The sequence below is a fragment of the Phyllostomus discolor genome, chromosome 1 (assembly GCF_004126475.2).
Source record: "Phyllostomus discolor isolate MPI-MPIP mPhyDis1 chromosome 1, mPhyDis1.pri.v3, whole genome shotgun sequence".
NCBI lineage: Eukaryota > Metazoa > Chordata > Mammalia > Chiroptera > Phyllostomidae > Phyllostomus > Phyllostomus discolor.
Window position 1 is genome coordinate 23269672 of NC_040903.2, and position 19944 is coordinate 23289615.

At 44.0% G+C, this 19944-nt stretch overlaps 1 long non-coding RNA gene across 1 annotated transcript; it reads left to right on the top strand.

Annotated features, from left to right (window-relative positions):
- Positions 1 to 2033: 2033 nt before the first annotated feature.
- LOC118499215 lies at positions 2034 to 13688 on the top strand. Its single transcript, XR_004901739.1, has 3 exons — positions 2034 to 2044; positions 9270 to 9272; positions 13545 to 13688. It is a non-coding gene; the product is annotated as an uncharacterized LOC118499215 (long non-coding RNA).
- The last annotated feature ends 6256 nt before the right edge of the window (positions 13689 to 19944 follow it).

Consider the following 19944-nt stretch of genomic DNA (forward strand, 5'->3'; position numbering starts at 1 on the left):
GGCTCTGAACACCACACATTAAACAGAGATCTCCACCTCCACCATCTTCAGCACACACACAAAACTTAACTTTTGTTCCCTTTGAAGGAATATTTGGGTTCATGGAGCAGTTATGTAGAAGCCTAGCCTTATAGAAATCTCCGCAGTGTTCAGGGGGTGACCGAAGCTCACACTCCTTGCCGGTCATTTATTGTACTCTCCCCTGGGCCATCACGGTTGGCTCTTTTCTACATGCAGGTGTGGGAAGTGAGCCAGATGGAGAAGAGAAGGGGACTAAGGTTAAGTACTTGAAGAGGAATCTTCTTCCCTTCCCTCCTTTCCAAGGTTTTGAGGCAATCTCAAATGATGCTAATTCTGAGCCCTAACAAGAAGATACATTAAATACACAACATTTTCCTAAGCAACTGTTACATACAGCTGTTTTACAATTAAGAGAGTAATTAATTGGAGTAAAGAGAAGGTGTGAAATATAAAACATAAACTCTTCTTAGAGGTTTAAAAAGGGAGATAAGATGAGACATCAGTGGGGACTTTCTTAATGCTCCTTTTGAATAACATGATTTATGCCACATTTTAAAAGAATGCTTTTAACTGCCTGCCTCCCTTTGTACTTTGTACATTTTTTCTGGGGCTGTGGAGACTCCTGGCGAGGTCTCGGGGGAGACGCAGTCATTGGAGACATAAGGACAGCCAGCGCAACTTCACACGGAACATGTCTCAACTGCGGTCATCGTGACACTGGTTTGGGAATAAGCCACCTCATTCCTGAAGACAAAACCGGATGAAAATAGCTTCCTCACAAGGATCCGGAACTGACTTCCAGAGAGAGCACACTGCACATGCTCCAGGGCACACCTTTGAAGATGCCACACTTATCACGGGTCAAGGATTGCTTACAGAATGCGGTGTTATCCACCTCCTGCTGAAATAAAACACATGGAATGAGTATTTGTAGGTCTCTGAGTTTCATATTTTACATTTTCTCAAGTCTTCGGCTTCCTTGATTACTCATGTGGAAAGTACTTTAAAAAGAGAGTTCAGACCTGTTTACTATGACCGAGAGGCTCTAAGGTGGCTCCCATGATCCTTTGCTATCGGTGTTCATACTCTTGTATAATGTTGTCTCCTTGAGTGTAGTTAGGACCTGTGACTTGCTTCTGACCCTTACAGTACAACAACAGTGATGGGGTATCACCCCCATGATGACATTTCCTTACATAAGACTCTGTCTTGCTGGCGGATGCATTCCAGACAGAGCCTGACTCTCCTTGCTGGTTTTAAAGAACCAAGCTTGTGTGAGTCCTACAGCTGCAAGAAAATAAATAATGCCAACAGGTGGGATGAACTTGGAAGCATACCTTCCTGCATTTGAGCCTCCAGATGAGAACCAGCCCTGGCCAGCACCTTGATTACAGCCTCATAACAGACCCAGCTCAGGTGTGCCCAGACTCCTGCGCTGCGTAAACTGTAAGGGAGCAAATGTACGTTGTTTTAAATCACTGAGCATGTGGTGCTTTGTCATACAGCAATACGAACGCATACACTTGATACCTTATTTTTCTGGCCGAGTATCTTGTACTGGGCTTCCCTCTTTAAGAGTTTGAAAGCCATTGATTAGAATCCAGAACTCAGAATAAAGGAAGTGCATGAGGCCACATTTAAAATAAAATTCATAAAGTAGTCAAAGTTCATCTTTGAATTCTTCTCTGACCTCGCCAGTCTCTTCTAGTGCTTCCTGCTCATTTTCTGCTTGAGCAGGCCTCACGCTTCCTGCCTTTCCTCCCTTCACCCCTCACAGCTCACCTGCTCCATCATGAATCTTCAACAGACTTTATTTTATTTATTATTCAAGCATATAAATGCACACTGCATTCAAAGTATTTTTACTCTTAACTCACTTTTTATAACAACCTATTATGTAGACATTATTATTATTCCCATTCTTCAGACAAGGAAGTTATGCCATTACAGTTATTCTAATAAAATACATGCATTTCTCTGGAAATAAGCAGTAATGGCTAAAGCCTCCAGTGATTCTAGAAATGTTTAAAGGGCTTGTGTGAAACCAGATAGCAGCTCTAGCTACTCTCTGGATAGGAGTTTCAGGACAGCAGAGAATACACCTTTGGAGAAAGGGCTCCACGAGCCTTCTTTCATTCTCCTAGAATCCCGTATGAGGTCAGGGTGCAGGGTTCACCTCTCCCCAAACTGCAATTCCGCTTTGCTCTGAGTACTTGGCCTGTTGTCTGTCCACAGCCAGGACCACATTTAGTTCACTGCTGTCTCCAATGTTTAGCCAGCGCCCAGTTCCTCATGTGGGTCCAGGAGAACATTGAATAACTTGGCTGGCTGACTGACTGAGTGAGTGAGTGGGAACCAAGAAGCTTCAACATTCACTTAAGCAAGAAAGTGTTCCTAGATTAGAAACAACAGGTATAATTGTTTCTTCGATCTAAGGATGCTATGCCTCAGTGCAAAAAGGGAGAGGTTTATTCCAGACACACAAAACAACAGAAGAAAGGGGAACAAAATGGATATTTTTAAAAGAATTTAATTGGTGAAACAAGACACATGGATTAGAGAGAGGAAAGAAGATGAGGTTGAGGGCGAACTAGAAGTCCCCCAGGTCAATCAGGATAAATTAAACGTGAAGTAACAGGGCCGTATGTAAAGCTATCGGGCAGCCAGAAACGCTGGGCGCTCCAGGCCCAGGGAACGACCTGGGAAGGAAGTTGACAGGAGGTGGGAGAAGAATATAAATAATGATAATGGCGACCACTTATGGATGATATTCTGTTTCAGGCAAGAGTCTCACTATTTGTGCTTATTAATTCATTTCAACACAAAATGTGAATTACTGTCTGTTATTATCGTCACCAACATTTTACAAATGATTTAAGTGAGTAACAGAGAGGTTAAGTAACTTGTTCAAGGTCACACAGCTTAAAAGTAGCAACACCAAGGATTGAATCTAAGCAGTTTGCTTAGTCTGTATCATTCGGCATTACCATGTATTACCTCTCTTATAGTACAGATGACCTCTACGGAAGGACACTAGACTTGTCAAGCAAATTAACAATTTAAGTTGTTTTTAAAAGAGTTGTTTTTTTAAAAAAATTTTTTATTTATTTGGTCTTAGAGAGGGAAGGGAGGGAGAAAGAGAGAGAGAGAAACATCAATGTGTGGTTACTGGGGGTCATGGCCAGCAACCCAGGCATGTGGCCTGACTGGGAATCGAACCTGCGACACTTTGGTTTGTAGCCCGTGCTCAATCCACTGAGCTACGCCAGCCAGGGCTTTAAAAGAGTTTTTGTTCCACAAAAACCCTCTCACCCCTCATTCCTGACAACCCGAGGCCCCCCTCTGGAGCCCCTCCGATATAGCAAGTCTGGAGCAGCCATCTCACCAACACCTGGCTGCAAGTTGCCCGGGAAACCAGTGGAGACCCTTAGGACCAGGAAACAATTCAATTCTGCAAAAACTAGAGAGATTGTCCCACAACCTCATGTGGTGGAAAGAAAAACAAAAGATGGGAGGGGAGCTGCTCTAGCTTACAAATGACTAAAGAGGCTTACTACGAAGATGGCGCTCGAACTTTGGTTTAAAAAGTATACTCACTATAAAAGACGGTTGGGGAATGGTTAAGAAATTTACTATTGGGTTACCTAATAATGGATGATATTCAGGAATTACAGTTAATTTTTTCAGGTCTCATCACAATACAGTGGTCATGTCAGGAATGTTCCGTATTTTTAGGAGATGAGTGCTGAAGGAAGGATTTGGGCCTGAAGCGTTGTGATTTCCAAAACTAACTTTCCAATGGCTCTAAAAGACTATAGAAAGATGGACTGATTAGTAAATCAAATATGGCAAAATGTTAACAATTGTTGGATTTGGTGGAGGCTAGACAGATGTGCACTGAAATGTTCTTTCAGGTTTTCTATATCTATTTTCATAGTAAGTTCTGCAGGAAAACCTCCGGAGGGAGGAGGCAGTGATTGCTTACAGGTTGGCGGAGGAAGACAGGGGCCTTGGCCAATGCGAAGGCCTCTAGGGGTGAGTTACAAAGCTCAGGCCTGATCACACGGGGGTGAATACAAACACTTTCTCAATAAAACAGAAATACGGAACTGGACCGGGGACCGGATGGGAGATTTGGCAGCTTTTCCAATAAAGATAGCAGGGGCAGCTGTAGAGGTAATAAAACTGCCTGAACCCATCCATAAAGCCCAGAAGACCAGACTGGAAATGGGGGACTCGGGCGTTCCGGGAGTTTGCTGTGAACAGCTGGAGCTGGTCTGCTCCAGCTGGCGCCCTCCCTCGCCGGCTCACTATCGCCTGACGGTGGGCCGGTTACCTCTCTGACACCCAGTTTCCTCTACTAGTCCTTAACTCGTGGAATTGTTGTGTGTGAAGATTAAATAGCACGGTCCATATAAAATGCTTAACTCACGTTGCGGCCCACCGTGAGTATTGAACAAGTGCTACTCCCATTTCTGTCCCTCCAGAGAGGAGGATGCGGTTCTCTTTGACTAGAGCAGCAAAAACATCCCAACCCACATCTCCTGCAACTGTTTAACCATCGCATGGACGTTTGGGCTATCCGAGTTCCTTCTTGTCAGTGAAATTGTGTGGCCTGGGGTCAGCAGTGGTGCTGAGGAAGTTAAACAGTGGAGATGACACTGTAGCAGGGAAAATAAACACGGAGGTCCCTGCTGCAGCGTTTATCTGCAGAGACTCCCCATCTTCGCCCGGGTCGCTATCTCTCCACAGAAGACGGGGGATGATTCCATCAACATCACCCCTTCCACCCAGCCTCGCCAGGCTGCTCGGGGTCCCTGGCTGCTTGTGGGATCTTAGGGGCCTTGTGTCATTTTGGAATTGAAAAGAGAAAGTAAAGTATTCAAGCATGTTCTTTTTTTTTTTTCCTGAACAAACCTCAGCACATCCTTGACTCACCGTTCCTAAGAACATGTTGCTGCCAAGAATGCTGTCTGTAGCGACTCAGGGCTAGCTCAACTGTGGCTTCAAGGGTGATGACGGCTGAACATTCCTAGTTGCTGGTGAGCTGGTTTCTAGCTGTTTGAGAGTGAGAAATAGGCAGGGGAAGGTGGAGTGGTCTCTGGAGACTTTGAAATGCCAGAAAAGCATTCTAGCAACAGAATACAGAAAAAAATATGTGTATTTATATACATATATATCGATATCCAGCAGACATCGTGATGATAGAGATGTACCCCCCAAAAAAAGTGAATGACACAAATTTCCTAAGAAATTCCACCTGAACTTCCTTTATTTAAAATGAGTGTATACTACTCGTGTCAGCCTTTGATCTGAAGCCCCGTCTTTTACTGGTCTCAGGGCTGGTTGGCAGTTTTAGCAGAGAGTTCAATTCCCAATACTGCCGCATGTGTGAGGAGCCTGCAGCTTATAAGGCGCTTCTGTCCACCTGGTATCTCTTAACCCCCCAATGCTCACGCTAGCCTTCTGGGTTGGCATTGTCACTGCCCTACGCACACACCCTGCCCCTCGTCACAGAGGAGGACCCTGAGGCCCAGAGAGGTTAACCAGGGCACCTGGCACTGCGAGTCAAACACGGTGGTGGAGGGAGGACCGAGTGGGAGTCTTTGACCTCTGAAGACCCCACAAGGCTTTTTTGCAGAGAAGGGAAGTGTTTCTCATTGCATTTTCCTGTGTGCAAGGGGCTTCCATGCTAGAAAAACAGATTTTTCTTTTAAAGATAGGAAGTCTGGGTGTCTGCAAAGCACAGATTTCCTTCCCTGGACTGACCCCAGGATGACCTTTCCGCTCATCTCCACTCCCTGCTAATCCTTGTGTCTGGGTGCGTGGTCGTGTTGACAGAATGAATGAATGAAGTGGGATAGCAGACGCGTCTCTCACAAAGCTCGCACACAGTAGGCATTCAAAAAAACTTCTTTTCATTTAAAAACAACCTTTATTTACTAGCTTTGGCAGCAGATTTGGTCAGGAAAGAGGTCAAAGGGTTGACTTAAATTAGGTTTGAAGGTTGGCTGGAATTCAATTACCCATGACCCTCTAGTCTTTCCTGCCAGCCATGATGAATGGGGGCTGGCTAAAGCAGGTTGGGATTAGTAACCCTGCAATCAACTGCTTGGGGAGAATGAAGACGTGGGAATTATCTGAGCAGCACTCAGAGGCCAGATGAGCCTTCTTAGTTTGGAAATATGCTTGTGACTTAGCCTCAGAACAGCAGGCCTCCAATTTGGAGACACGGGGCACACCTGATAAAGCCGGGCAGCCCTTGCTCCTGTTTTTCTCAGTCCGTCTGGCCGAGCAGCCCTGCCTGACACGGATAAATTATCATCGAGGGCTCTGGATGGTCCGGGTCCAGATCTTTAAAGAACACCTTGCTCTTGGATAGTTGGGACATGTATTAGGGAAAGAGGCCAACTGAAAATCAGAGAAGTGAAGCAGTTAAAATAAGAAAAGAGTCTCTACCCTGATCATCAAAGTTTTCTTTTTTTCCAGCACAAATTTCCCTCCTCAGCCTCACCCTGAGGTTTATCTAATCTCCTTCCAGCCGTGGAAGAAGGCCTTGAGAACCCAGGACTCAGCTACAAGTTTCTTTTCAGGTAAAAACATTCTTCTGGAACCGATCTCTGGGAAGGTAGTCTGAAAACAGGACGATAATAGTTGCTCGCTTGTTTGTTTTTTATTATCCACTTTTTTGAATCAGTTTTCAAAGCATTCCAGTTCTTTTGCCTTCGCCCAGCAATAGCTTGTCTCTTGCTGGTAGGTGAGGAAAGCCCAAAGAGATACAACATGTATTTCCTGTTGTGTTATAATTCTAACTCTGCCCCTTGGTTTCTGACCGGCCTTGATTTCAGAGCCTCAAACTTGCACCTGTCCTAAACTGCACAGCTGGCTTATGAAGGCAAGGGAAGGACTCATTAAGGCACTTACCCTTTAGCCCCTCCTTGGCCACGTTGCCTAATTAGTTTAGTTTAAATGTAGTCTAGTGTTATAAGAGTAATTGTGCCTATATGTCTTAATATCATATCTGTCCCTATGCAATAGTCCACTTCTTTCTCTTAAAAATATATATATGTATATACACACATATACGTGTGTGTATATATATATATATATAAGATTTGACGTATGGATCTTCAAGCTCACAAAATGAGCTCAAACTTGAAAGAGATCCAGAGTTACAACAACGTTTATTATTTTTAGAGCATTACCTAGTCATTTTGATTAATTCGCTTGGAGTGCTTTTCCCTGCAGCTCCCCAGGGAGAGGTGGAGGAAAAGATGGTAAAACATAAATTTCCTTTGGTGACGAGTTCACATCTGTTTAGAACTGTAACATGGCAAATCATTGTGAAATCTTCTAATGGATGCCTGTCTCATGCCAAGTGAGCCCAGGACCAAAAGCACATAAAGAAATAATTGAAAGACACTGGACTGAATCCAAGAGGCTGTGGCTAATGTTTCACCTAATCTCTCTCCCCGTCTCTCCTAGGACCAGCCCAGGGCCAGGGAGAGGGACCAGTGGGGCTGGTGGTGGCGTTAGGTCAGATCCCAGGAAGCTGCAGTTGAGGGTGGGGGGTATAAGAGCTGGGAACAAAAGTTTAAAAAAAGAAAGAGAGCCCATTTTGTTTTCAGTTCTTTTTATCTTGGCTCTATCTCTTGCACCACTGACTCCAGAACTTTAGAAGCTCAGGGTGGGGTGGGGTGGGGCTGAGTGACTTTTTTTTCTTAAAGGGAAAGAACAGGGAAGTCTCCTGAAACATTGACACTTAGCTTGAACTTGATGGTAGTCGTGAATAAAACCTCTAAGCAATGTCTAGTTGTGTCTCTTCGGAACTGGCATTTGCACAGGTGGCACGGACAGATCAGAGAGCAGAAAGGAACTCTGCCGCCACACACGGAGGAATTTGGACCTGTGGGGTGGTCATGACGTTAATAATTGATGATTTTAGCTGCCTAAGCTTGGGGTTTTGAGACAATATGCCCAGAATTGGCCACAAAAACAACCATTTATTGCTAAGAAGGGCTACACAGAGAGATCTTTACATCCTGTGTTTCAGACTTAAAAAAAAAAAAAAAAACCATCTCCCCCATAAATGTTTAGCTAACTTTCAGGCCTGGAATTTATTTTTTGAACACTACAGGTGCACTATATTGTAAGAAAACACAAAATGTGCAAACTCAAACTTGCCAAATGAAATACAGAGAAATAAAGCGTTTTATAGAAGGGGCATTTTATAGTTATGGGGCATTTTAAAGGAAAACTCCTTAGGTATCTTTAAATTTGGGACTGAGATCTATATTAACCATTAAAATCATGCACAGGGAAGGTCCCCTCATAAACATCATTCTTAACATGGAATAAGCAGATTTCATATAAGCAGGAGACGCATGTCCCTGGAGCTGAATTCCAGCTCCACCTCTGACAAGCGCGGGACTATGGTCAAGTTACTTGACTCCTCTGGGCCTCAGTTTCCCCATCTGAAAAAGGAGGGCAGTGATAGTACCTGCCTCATAAGATTTAAAGGAGCCACTCACTACTCATAAAGCACTCGGGGAGTCCCCGCCACTTGGGAGGTGTCTCCTGGTTCTCAGCTTCCTGTGGGTTCACTGTTCTCACCACTGGGACCACGTGGGGCAGCCAGCAGGGAACAAAAGAAAACTCAGCCCTTCTTTGCAGCTTTAGATGTCTCAGATTTGTGCCAGGTAAGATGTGACCTAAACAAATAGAGCCCCAGCAGCGATGACTGTTCCCGCCTTTCTCATAGTTATTTATTTTTAAATAATACTTACATAGCACTTGTCACGTGACAGGCCCATTCTAAGCACTTGACAAATACCGACTCATCTAACCTATTATATAATCGGAAATGCATACTATTATTACTCCCACTTTACAGTTGAGGAAGCAGAAACACAGAGAGCTTACGTACTTGGCCCAAGGTCCTGGAAGAGGGAAGTGGCACAGTTAGGATTTGAATGCAGGCCTTCTGCTTCATTCCCTCATAGGCATCACGGGTATGTCCTTTATTCGGGAAGTGCTGCTGAGAAGCAGGCGGATGAAACACCAGGGCCGATTCTGCACACTCTATAACATAACAGCAGAGTTCCAAGTACTGAAGTTGTGAGTCTCTGGTGATAAGCTTTGCATAGCCACAGCCTCAGGCCAGAGGGGCCTGGAGGAGGTCGGCCAAGCAGCAGGCAGATTTCCCAGGCCCTTGGCACTCTGCCCATTTCTCTGCTCCCACCACCTAGGATGTGCAGCCTCCTCTCGGGTTTCTTCCTTCTTCCTCACACCCTCCGCTCTGCAAGTATGAATTTGCTGGCTGCTGCTGCCTGAGGTGGGTGGGCAGTAGCAGAGGGGGGAAAGCATGAAAGTAATCAAGAAAAAAAAAAGAAATAACTTGTTTTAAAATTGTAATACTTTATTATTGTTTTTATTACAAAAGTAAGATGTGTTGGTGGTAAACATTGTGAAGGGTCTGACCAAATCCCATTTCTCAACCCCTTCTCCCTTCGCTTTCTAGCTAGAGATGGTCACGTGATGCAAACCAGGCCAAACAGGCCTATGGGGTTCCTGGAAGCACTCTTGTTTCCCAAGATAGGCACCGGGCCTCCCCGTGCCCCTGTCTTCTCTGAATGGGTGTTTGAAGACTACAGGTGCAGTGGCCATGTAAGGCCATGAAGGAAAAGCCATGCACATTTCTGACCTTGGACCTGGCCTTGTTGAGTGGCTGAATCCAAACAGCTTGGATTTTTGTAACTTTCGGCCAAGGACAGCCTTATCCATGCGATGTTCACGTAGAAAAGTTAAAGGATACAGAAAGAAAAGAATAAGGGGGAAGACATCACCCATAATCCTACCATCCAGCAATAGCCAAAATTAGTATTTCAATATATATATATTCAGTTTCTCCTCATAGTTTAAAAACTATGAAATATTGTTCTATAAACAGTCTTTTGCAACTGATTTTTTTACTCACCAATGTACTATGACCATCTGTCAATATCTTTCAATATTTGTCCCTATCACTACATGGATGTTCTGAAGTTCGTGTAACCAATTCCCTGTTACTAAACATTTGTTATTTCCCATTTTTATTGGTTGTAAACAATGACAGTGTGAGCATGTGTGTAGATGCATCTTTGTCTGATTACTTCCTTAGGATTACCTTCTGAGGATGAATTCCTAAAATTGATGGGAACTGCTGGATCAAAGAGAATGCGTTGTTTTTAGGCTGTATATACCTCTAGAGCAAATGTCCTTCAGAAAAGTTTTACCCACTCTTACACTTTTCCTTGAAGTATGTGGCTTTCCCTCACACCATTGTAAACGCTGGGCATTATCACCTTTTAAAAAAATGTCTGCCCATTAAATAGACAATAAATAGATTCGTTTTATAATTTAATTATTGAGTGACGTGTTTTCATGACATTGTTTGCCCTTTTTCATTCTATCACTCACCTATCATGTGCCAAATGGTCAGCTACATAGTTTGCAAATGTTGTTTCTTTTAATCCTCATAAATCCATCATCTTTTGTTTCATCGACGAGTAAACTACAGCTCAGAGAGGTTAAATAACTTGCTCAAGATCACACAGTTAGGAAGTGATCACACTGGGCTTCCTAACTAGGTCTTCCTGACTCCAAAGTAGACATGACAGTATTTAAAGCTTTGAAACGGGGGGAGGTGGGGCACTGTGCAAGCTCTCAAGTCCTCTAGGGACCAGGAGGAAAGAGAGTTTTTTGGAAGGAACTATTGGGTTGGGCAAAAAGTCTGCTGAGTTTTTTCTGTAAAATTTAAAAAAAAAAACACGTTTTTTTTTCATTTTCACCAATAACTTTATTGGTTTGGATATTTTGAGGATGTCAGCTATCTCCCACTATTGGCTTCTAGTGGGTAGAGGCCAGGGGTGCTACTAAACATCTTCCATTGCATAAGACAGCCCCACAGCAGAGAATTACTTGGCCAAAATGTCAATAGTACCTAGAAACTTCACAAACCACTTTTGACACATTGGATCAGTCACAGCACCTTTTACATGCACTGCACAAATATTTTGTTGCATTTAAGTTGCATTTTTACCTTTCTTGAAATAATAAAACATAACATGCCAAAAATGTTGTGTATCTTCTTCCATCTTCAATATTAAAATGGCTACAAAGAAATGTACCAGTTTGGTAAGTTTTTTAAGATTGATTTATTTATTTTTAGAGAGATGGAGAAAGAGAGGGAGAGAAACATCAATGTGTGGTTGCCTTTTGCATACCCCCTACTGGGGACCTGGCCCCAGGCAACCTAGGCAGATGCCCTGACTGGGAATCAAAATGGTGGCCCTTTGATTCACAGTCAGGGGCTCAATCCACTAAGCCACATGAGTCAGGGCTGATAAATTGTTTTTTTTTTTTTTAATGCATGCTGATATGACAGATATCACAATAAAATCTAACAACATTGTTTTGAATGAAGTTAAAGACAACTAAGCACTACTAGAGCCATCATATGGATAAAAAATAAATGAATGTTTTGGCCAACCCAATATTTACAGGGTGTGGGAAAAGTTCATGGACCACTCAAGGACTGGTGAAGTACCAATAGACTATCAAGGGCAGGAAGCCATGGTCATCCCAGGCCTGACAGTCACCTCTCATGGGATCCTGTAGCCATGAGAGAGCAGCTGCCCAGGAGAGGTGTGGCCACCAATGGAGAACTGTGGCCACTGCCCTAACACAGAGCAGCCGGGACACAATGGCACACCCACTCTGATCTCCGGTGGGGGAGTCCTAATGGCCACATCCAACCCGAAGCCAGAGGACAAGAAAGCCTGGATGAGTCATCCAAAGAAAACCAACCCCAGGGACGCATGCAAGGAAAAGAAGGATGGAAAAGAGACCTACAGGGGCACATTTGCTTTTTACTACCTTCGAAGAGAAGAACTGTATCATCGTGCACCTTAACTGTTGATGCCTTTTAAAGCCCACGTGCGTGGCTGCTATAGGATTAAGTGCAACCAGGTCAGAAAAGGGCTTAGTAGAGTTCGGAACACAGTAAGTACTCAATAAAAAATGAGTAATTATTTTCACACTTAGAATCAACACTCCATTCATGTACAGGGATCACTCCAGAAGATTCTCCATTTCACCCTTTTTTCCATTGGCAACTCTGCCCTCAAACCACTGGCCATCCTTTGGGAAACGCAGGCAGCAACAATAAACTACAGAACAAACAAAAGAAAGAAGTAAAAAAAAAATTCTTCCTGGGCATGTTTTTCCAACCCCCTTGCCCTCAGGTGTGGTCATCTGACTGGGTTCCAGCTAATGGCCTGTGAGCAGGAGTGTGGAGCACAACTTCCGGCCCGACCCATTCCAACCTCCCGCGTGCATTTCTCCAGGCCATTTCCTCTTTTGCCAGCTCAGTGTCGATCAGCAGGACCTCCTCAGACCCCCGTGCTGAGGAAGACACAGCCCCTGTCCGTCTGTGTTTAAGCAGAGCCCCCATTCCCTCCCGACCTGGAATTGCCCTGGCTGTGTATGGAAATGCAAAATAAAAGTTGATGGTGTTAAGTGAGCAATATATTAGAGCCTCTTTGCAGGAACATTTAATGGAACCACCATTCAGAAGAAGCCCAAACACATTAGCCACATGGACCCAGACCAGCACCGACGGGAACAAACAAATGCACAGTGAGGCTTCTCAGGAAGGCACCCCCCACCCAGTTTGAAGGCCCCTGATCTTCCTTTCCCTGATAAGAACTTAATTTTGGTTTACTGGACGTGTTATGCTCTACCACACATCTCTATTAAAAACCCCTTAAAATTAGTAGAAAGTGCCAGAAGTGAGAGGCCCGGCCCTGCATTCACAAGGTTAGGGTTCACATCCAGTCCCACTCTGTCAGAGCGGTGGACCTTGGGCAAGTGAGTCAACCTGTCTGACTTAGTGAGTGCAAACAACGAAAACTATCAAACAAACAAGATGCACTCAGTGCAGATGGGATGAATACGAGAATGAAATAAGAAGAGATCGATGTCCAGTCCACCCACTTTCCTCCCTTCAACCCAAATGTCTTTGACTCCTGTGTTCCTTGTCTCTCAGGAGGAGTTGGTAGGCAATGATGTGGAGGAATAGGGGGACACAGGAAGGATAAGGGCACGGACGTGGCCAGCCACATGTCGCATTTCCGCTTCCTCTGAGGTTGACGCAGAACCCCGCTCCCTCACTGAGAGTCCCCCTTGCCCGATGGTGGCTCCCAAAATACAGCACTGGACTTAGAAACCAGACCCTGGGTTCCGACCGCCTGGGTTTGAGTCCTGACTGTCTCATTTACTGCAAAATACCAAGGACGGTGCCTGGCCTAAACATCTGCCAAAAGCATTAGCTATTATTACTAGTATTGCTTCAGTCGAAACCTTCAGTACCTGTAAGCAAAGAGAGGCCACTGGATACGGTCACTGCCTTCCCTCCTTGGCAGATGCCAACACTTTTCCTACCCTGAGGAGGCACCTTGTTCTGAAAGCCCTTCCTGATACAGAGAGATCTGATCAGATCACAGGGGAGAAGTAGCGAGGGGCTGTAGGAGAAGTTTGCCAAGGTAATGGTCAACAGTGTAGGACAGGATTGGCTGAGAAACTGAATGCCTCCTGAGCACATGGAATTATGGGCAAGAAGATTTGAAATAAAAGAAGACCCTCAGGGGGCAGGCTCTGGCTCTTGAGCTCTCTTCCTCAGGGACGCCTGGATGATCGTGCTGCAGCTGCCTGCATTTCCCAAAGATGGTGTTTTGGGTGGGAAGGAACTCTGGGCCCAACCTAGGGCAGGGCTGACCTGGCAGAGGGTGGTGGGTTTATTCTTCGGGCGTTGTAGAGAGAAAAGGCTCTGAACCAGAAGCCTGCCATTCTTCCAAAATTGTGTAACTTTTGTATCTTAGGTTGTTTGAGTTTGTAAAATAACCCTATAGAAATAAGGTCATTAAAAGTAAAAGGGGAAATGACATCAGAACTCAGGTGTTAGAGTTTAGCCTTAGTTGATAGGCTTAATTGACTAATGCACGTGGAAAGCTGTTATTCCAAAACTGTAGTTTTTGAATAAAGACTCCTTTCCTTTGTCACTAAAGCTCTGGAATTTTGCCCGAAGGGTGGCAGCGGGCAGGCAACAGGACCCCAGCTGCTGTTTGGTAACATTCCCTCATCCCTGTCCTATTTGACCAAATGTTATCAATTCAGAGAAAAAAAAATGTAATGATTTGTAAGCCCCAAAAATAGATCAGAAAAAGGGGGAAAGCATCAGAATTCCTAGCGCACAGCCCCTAACTCCAGTCCTATGAAAAGTGATGAAGAGATGTATGATCTGGCCCTGACTTGTGTGGCTCAGTGGATTGAGCACGGGCTGCAAACCCAAGAGTGGCTGGTTCAATTCCCAGTCAGGGTACACGCGTGGGTTGCAGGCCAGGTCCACAGTCGGGGGCGCCCAAGAGGCAACCACACATTGATGTTTCTCCCTCTATCTTTCTCCCTCCCTCCCCATCTGTCTATAAGTAAATATTTTTAAAAAGAGAGATGGATGATCTGGTTACATCAGGTTTCTACTGTTTGGTCCAGCATTGCCACCAACGTCAACTCCCCTGTGCATTAAGTGGGGATCATCCATCCCATAATAACAAGAGCCTGCAGAATATCCATATATGTAAGTCTAAGAGTATGTATAACATGCATGTAAAAGGTAGGATACATTCTCAGTTATATAGTCTATCAATTTAAGTCCCTTAAAACCTGACATTGCTACACAATGAAATAACAACGTAACATGGTTAGTGTGTGCGGAAAGCAGCATGGCCGCATAGCTACGCGGCTGGGGTTAACACCAAGGCCCCTGACCTACAGTCTTGGTGTCGTGTCACAGCGTGGGCCGGGAGGGACACTGAGAAAAGAACAGGCTGAGAAATGGAGACCCAGAGACCACTGGGACCCACCTACTATGTGCCAGGTGTTTCACAAATATCACCTCGTCGAATCGTCACTTCATCTATGTTTTACAGATCACTTTCAGGAAGCCATCTGTTCCTGTGATGAAAGCCTGCTTCAGGAGTTAGAACAACCCCGATTTAAAGCTAGACTGCCACTTCCCAGCTGTGGGACGTTTAAAAAGTTACACAGCCTCTCTGAGTCAGGGAGGACTAAATAGGCTAGCACACATATGCAAAACACCAGTACATAACAGGTACCTAATCAATATGAATTTTTTTTTCTTGCTCCCATTAGTAGTTTTCAACTTTGACTGCACATTGTAATCACTTGAGGGGCTTTAAAAATACCCTTGATGGAGGTTCTTCCTCCAGAGATTTGGATTTCACTGGTCCAGCGCACGGCCTGGCCACGGGCACAGGGATTTTTCAACAGCTTCCTCCGGTAAATGTAAAGCACTGCCAATGTTGAGAAGCACTTGTCCTAATTGAATCACCCAGTGCCACACCGGGAGCCAGTGGGTGATGCAATGAGTGTACTGCTAATCACATTGGGCCAAGTTATCAGAACTGGGGGTTCTGGGAACTGCTGACACTCCCTTCTGCCACCGATGGATCTCTCAGCCACGTGTCTTTCTGGGAAGCAAATAATTTATGAAGATGAAGGAAAGGCCAAACAAACTAGTGCTTTCATTTTGAGGAAGGATACCCTTTTGGGAAACCAGTTCTTTAGAATGAAGTACATGAGTCAAAGAGCTTGTGGATGTCATTCTTCATGCTAGAGTCATGTTCCAGGAACCCAGATGACAGTCAGCCCTGCCATCGCCACGGAGGATGGACGTTCTGGAGCCAGGACGTTGCTGTGGCCTGTCGGTGTGACGCTTAAGGCGCGTGCCAGAAACTCTCTGAGCTTCCATTTCGGGCAAGTTCCTCAAACTCTCTGAGCTCTCATTTCCCAATCTGGCAGGGACAAACTCCCTTTTAAGGAGACCAATCTGGAAAGCTTGAGCTCAGGGAAAAGAATAAGGCCATACCCACCATTCTCACCATTTCATATACATTTTTCATATACATTATACATACACTGTTTAGGCAAGTTCATCAACCACGTTAAGTTTTTTCTTACTTAGGGGAGCCCTAAATCCCCTTTGAATGTTATAAAATTGTTTTTGCTGCCGTTAAAACATTGTTTAGAAGTTACTCCATATGGGTGGGCTCTACTGGGAGGCGGCTGAATGGAGGGAGGGAGACTTCTAAGAAGCACGGTATTTCAGCAGGAAATGGTGGTCAAGCCCAGCCAAGGATCTAAAAACATCTCCGCAGGAAAACTGATTGGGCCGAAGAATTAACAATCCAAACTCATTCTTCTGGAATCAATGCCTTTAAGATGATCTTCAAATTCTAATACAGAACATTCCCGTGTCATGATCAGGTTCAGAGCCACCCAGCTCTATGGACTGGGGGGGCTGGCGGGGGAGGCAGAGGCCGCGCACTCAAATCCCACGGCTCCCGGCAGCTCATCTCGTGCGTGATCCCGACCCCGGCAAGTCGCCTCACCTCCCAGTGCCCTCGCCTGTAAAATGCAGATAACAGCGCTAACCTCACAGGGCTGGTATGAGGAATAGCTAATAAAATGTGATAGCGACACACCCAATTTAAATGCAAACGGCTGTAAAACAACAAAAAGCATATTTAAAGATTTCCACTGCTGGGAGGTTGGGGGGGGAGGGGGAGGGTGGAAGAGGAGGAGAGACAATGGGGCTTTGAGAGGAGGAGGTCCTTTATTTTGCCCTGCAGTGTACACTTCAGTTAATCAATGAAAATCTGTCTTTCTCTGGGCCAAAGACTGTGCTAGACTCTGGGAAATATAGAATAGTCTTGGTTCTCATGTCATTTGTAGTCGGCCATTCCAGGAAAGACACGTCAAGCCCTTTGGGAGAATAGTCTAAATCACACCTCCCTTTGTTTTCCCATATTTACCAAACTCTCTGTCTGTGTAAGATACTGCTAGGAGCTCTGGGAAATGCAAAGGCTTATAAGACATATCACTACCCTTGTAGAGTGCAAAGCTTCACCTTAAAGAAAAGACATATGAAAAGAGGAAATTATCCAAGGCAGTGTAAGACCCAGTGCCAAGTGAATAGTATTTAACTTCTTTCATTTTTGTTTCTTTTCCATTTGAGCAGCCCCCTTCTCCACCCTCTCCCTTCCAAGGATCTCTCTCTCTCTCTGATTTCTAGGTCTCTCCCAGGACCAGTGTAAACCAACGAACATATTTGCAGCACTATAATTACCCAGGACCTAGAAAGTGCATGCACTGCGCAAGGAATTAAAATTTACTTTACAGGGTTATTTACATACAATAAAATGCTCGGATTCTAGGTGTCCAGTTGAACGAGTCTTTGACAAAGGTGTGCCTCCTATTGATGTAGAGCACTTGCCATCCCCCAGGCAGTCCTCTCCAGTCCCCTTCCGTCCACTCCCCCTCATCTACAGGCATCGCTCTCCTGATTTCCGTCACCGTAGCTTAGTTGTGCCTGTAGATCTTCATATAAATGGAATTACACCATATGGGCTCTTTTGCATCTAGCTTCTTTGATGCAACGAGTTTTTGAGATTCATCCATTTTGTTGTATGTATCAGCAGTGTTTCATTTCACTGCTGGGTGGTATTCCTTATATAAATAATGCTGTAATGTGTTTATCCATTCAATTGTTGAGGGACATTTGGTTGGTTATCAGGTTTTTGCCATTATGGTAAAGTTGTTAGAAACATTCTTGTGTAAGCCTTTTTGTGGATATCATGTGGGTTTTTCCCGGATTTGGGGGGGATATAATTGGCATATCATGCATGTCTTAAGTTTAAGGTACATAATGTGATAATTTGATGTACTTGTATGTTTCAAAATGATTACCACAGGAAGGTTAATTAACAGCTCCATTACCTTGCATAATTACTATTTCCTTTTTGTGGTGAGAACATTTCAGATCTACTCTCTTAACTTTCCAGTATAAAATACAGTACTGTTAACTGTAATCTCCATGCCGTGCATTAGATCCCCAGAATGTCTTAATCTTACAGCTAAAAGTTTGTGCCTTCTGACCATCACCTCCCCATTTTGCAGTCCCTGGTAACCACTGCTCTATGCTCTGTTTGTACGAACTCGGCTTTAAAAAAATTCCACATGTAAGTGATATCATCTAGTGTTTGTCTTTCTCTGTCTTGTTTCACTTAGCATAATGCCCTAAAGTTTCATTTATGTTACAACAAATGACAGGATTTCCTTCTTTCTCATGGCCAAATAATATTCTATGGTATATGTGTGTGTGTGTGTATGTGTGTGTGTATACACATACACACATACACACACACCCCACATCTTTTTTTAAATTTTATTTTTCAATTACAGTTTGCATTCAACATTACCACATATTTAGGATGATAAGATGCACCTAGGTTTCAGGGAAGGAAAATAAGAAAAAAATTTTGAAGCAAAACATGTGGTAAAATATTTAATAACCTGTGACCCTGCTCCACCACCGCCCCCTCCCCCCGACCCAGCAAGCCAGGTAAGCTACATTCGGACTATAAGACACACCCCCTTTTCCTCCTAAATTTGGGGGGAAAGAGGAGTGCATCTTATAATCCAAAAATATGGCATTTTGTATTAGTTTCCATTGTGCAGTATAGCAATTAGACAACGACATGCTTTACACCCCCAGGATGCCCACCCTGCAGCCCACGGGCAGCATGCAGCTCAGGATGGCTGTGAACACGGCCCAATACAAAAATGTACATTCACTTAAAACACTATGGGATTTTTTTCTGTGATTACATGTCACAGTGTATTTAATGTGGGGCCCAAGACAACTCTGCTTCTTCCAGTGTGGCCCAGAGACACCAAAACGTTGGATACCCCTGGTTACAGAGTGTTCCTGCCTGCCTACCTGGCACCATACATGTTTATTACAATAATATTGACTATATTTCCAATGGTTTACTTTACATCCCCATGACTGTTTTGTAACTACCAATTAGCACTTTTGATTTTTAGATTCTACCTGTAAGTGAAATCAGGTGGTATTTGTCTTTGCCTTATTTCACTTAACATAATACCCTCCGGGTCCAAATTTCATTCTTTTTTTTTTTTTGGCCAAGTAATGTTTCATTGTATATATGTACCACAGTTTTTTATATCCACTTGTCTGTTGGTGGGCACTTGGGTTACTTCCAGATCTTGGCTGTGGTAAACAGTGTGGTGAACATAGAGATGCATACTTCGTTTAGTATCAGTGTTTTGGGTTTCTCCAGATATACACCCAGAAGTGAAATTGCTGGGTCATAAGGCAGTTCCATTTTTAATTTTTTGAGGAACCTTCCTATTGTTTTCCACAGTGGCTGTACCAGTCTGCATTCCCACCAACAGTGCACTAGGGTTCCCTTTTCTCCACATCTCCCCAATACTTGTTTATTTATAAGTGGTAGTCTTTCTGACAGGTGTGAGGTGATATCTCATTGTCGTTTTCATTTGCATTTCTCTGATGGTTAATGATATTGAGCATCTTTTCACATGTCTATTGGCCACCTGTATGTCCTCTTTGCAGAAGTATCTGTTCAGGTCCTCTGCCCATTTTTAATTGTTGGGTTTTTTATTTATTTTTTTGATGTTGAGTTATCTGAGTTCTCAATAACCCCGTATCAAGTGTATCATTGGCAAATACCTTCTCCCATTCAGTGAGTTGTCCTTTCATTTTGTTGATGGTTTCCTTTGCTGCACAAAAACTTTTTAGTTTCATGTGGGCCCATTTGTTCATTTTTTCTTTTGTTTTCCTTGCCCGACGAGATATATCAGAAAAAATCTTGCTAAGAGAAATGTCAGAGATTTTACTAACTATGTTTTCTTCTAGAAGTTTTATGGTTTATGCTTTATGGTTTTAAAGTCTTTCGTCCATTTTGAGTTTATTCTTATGTA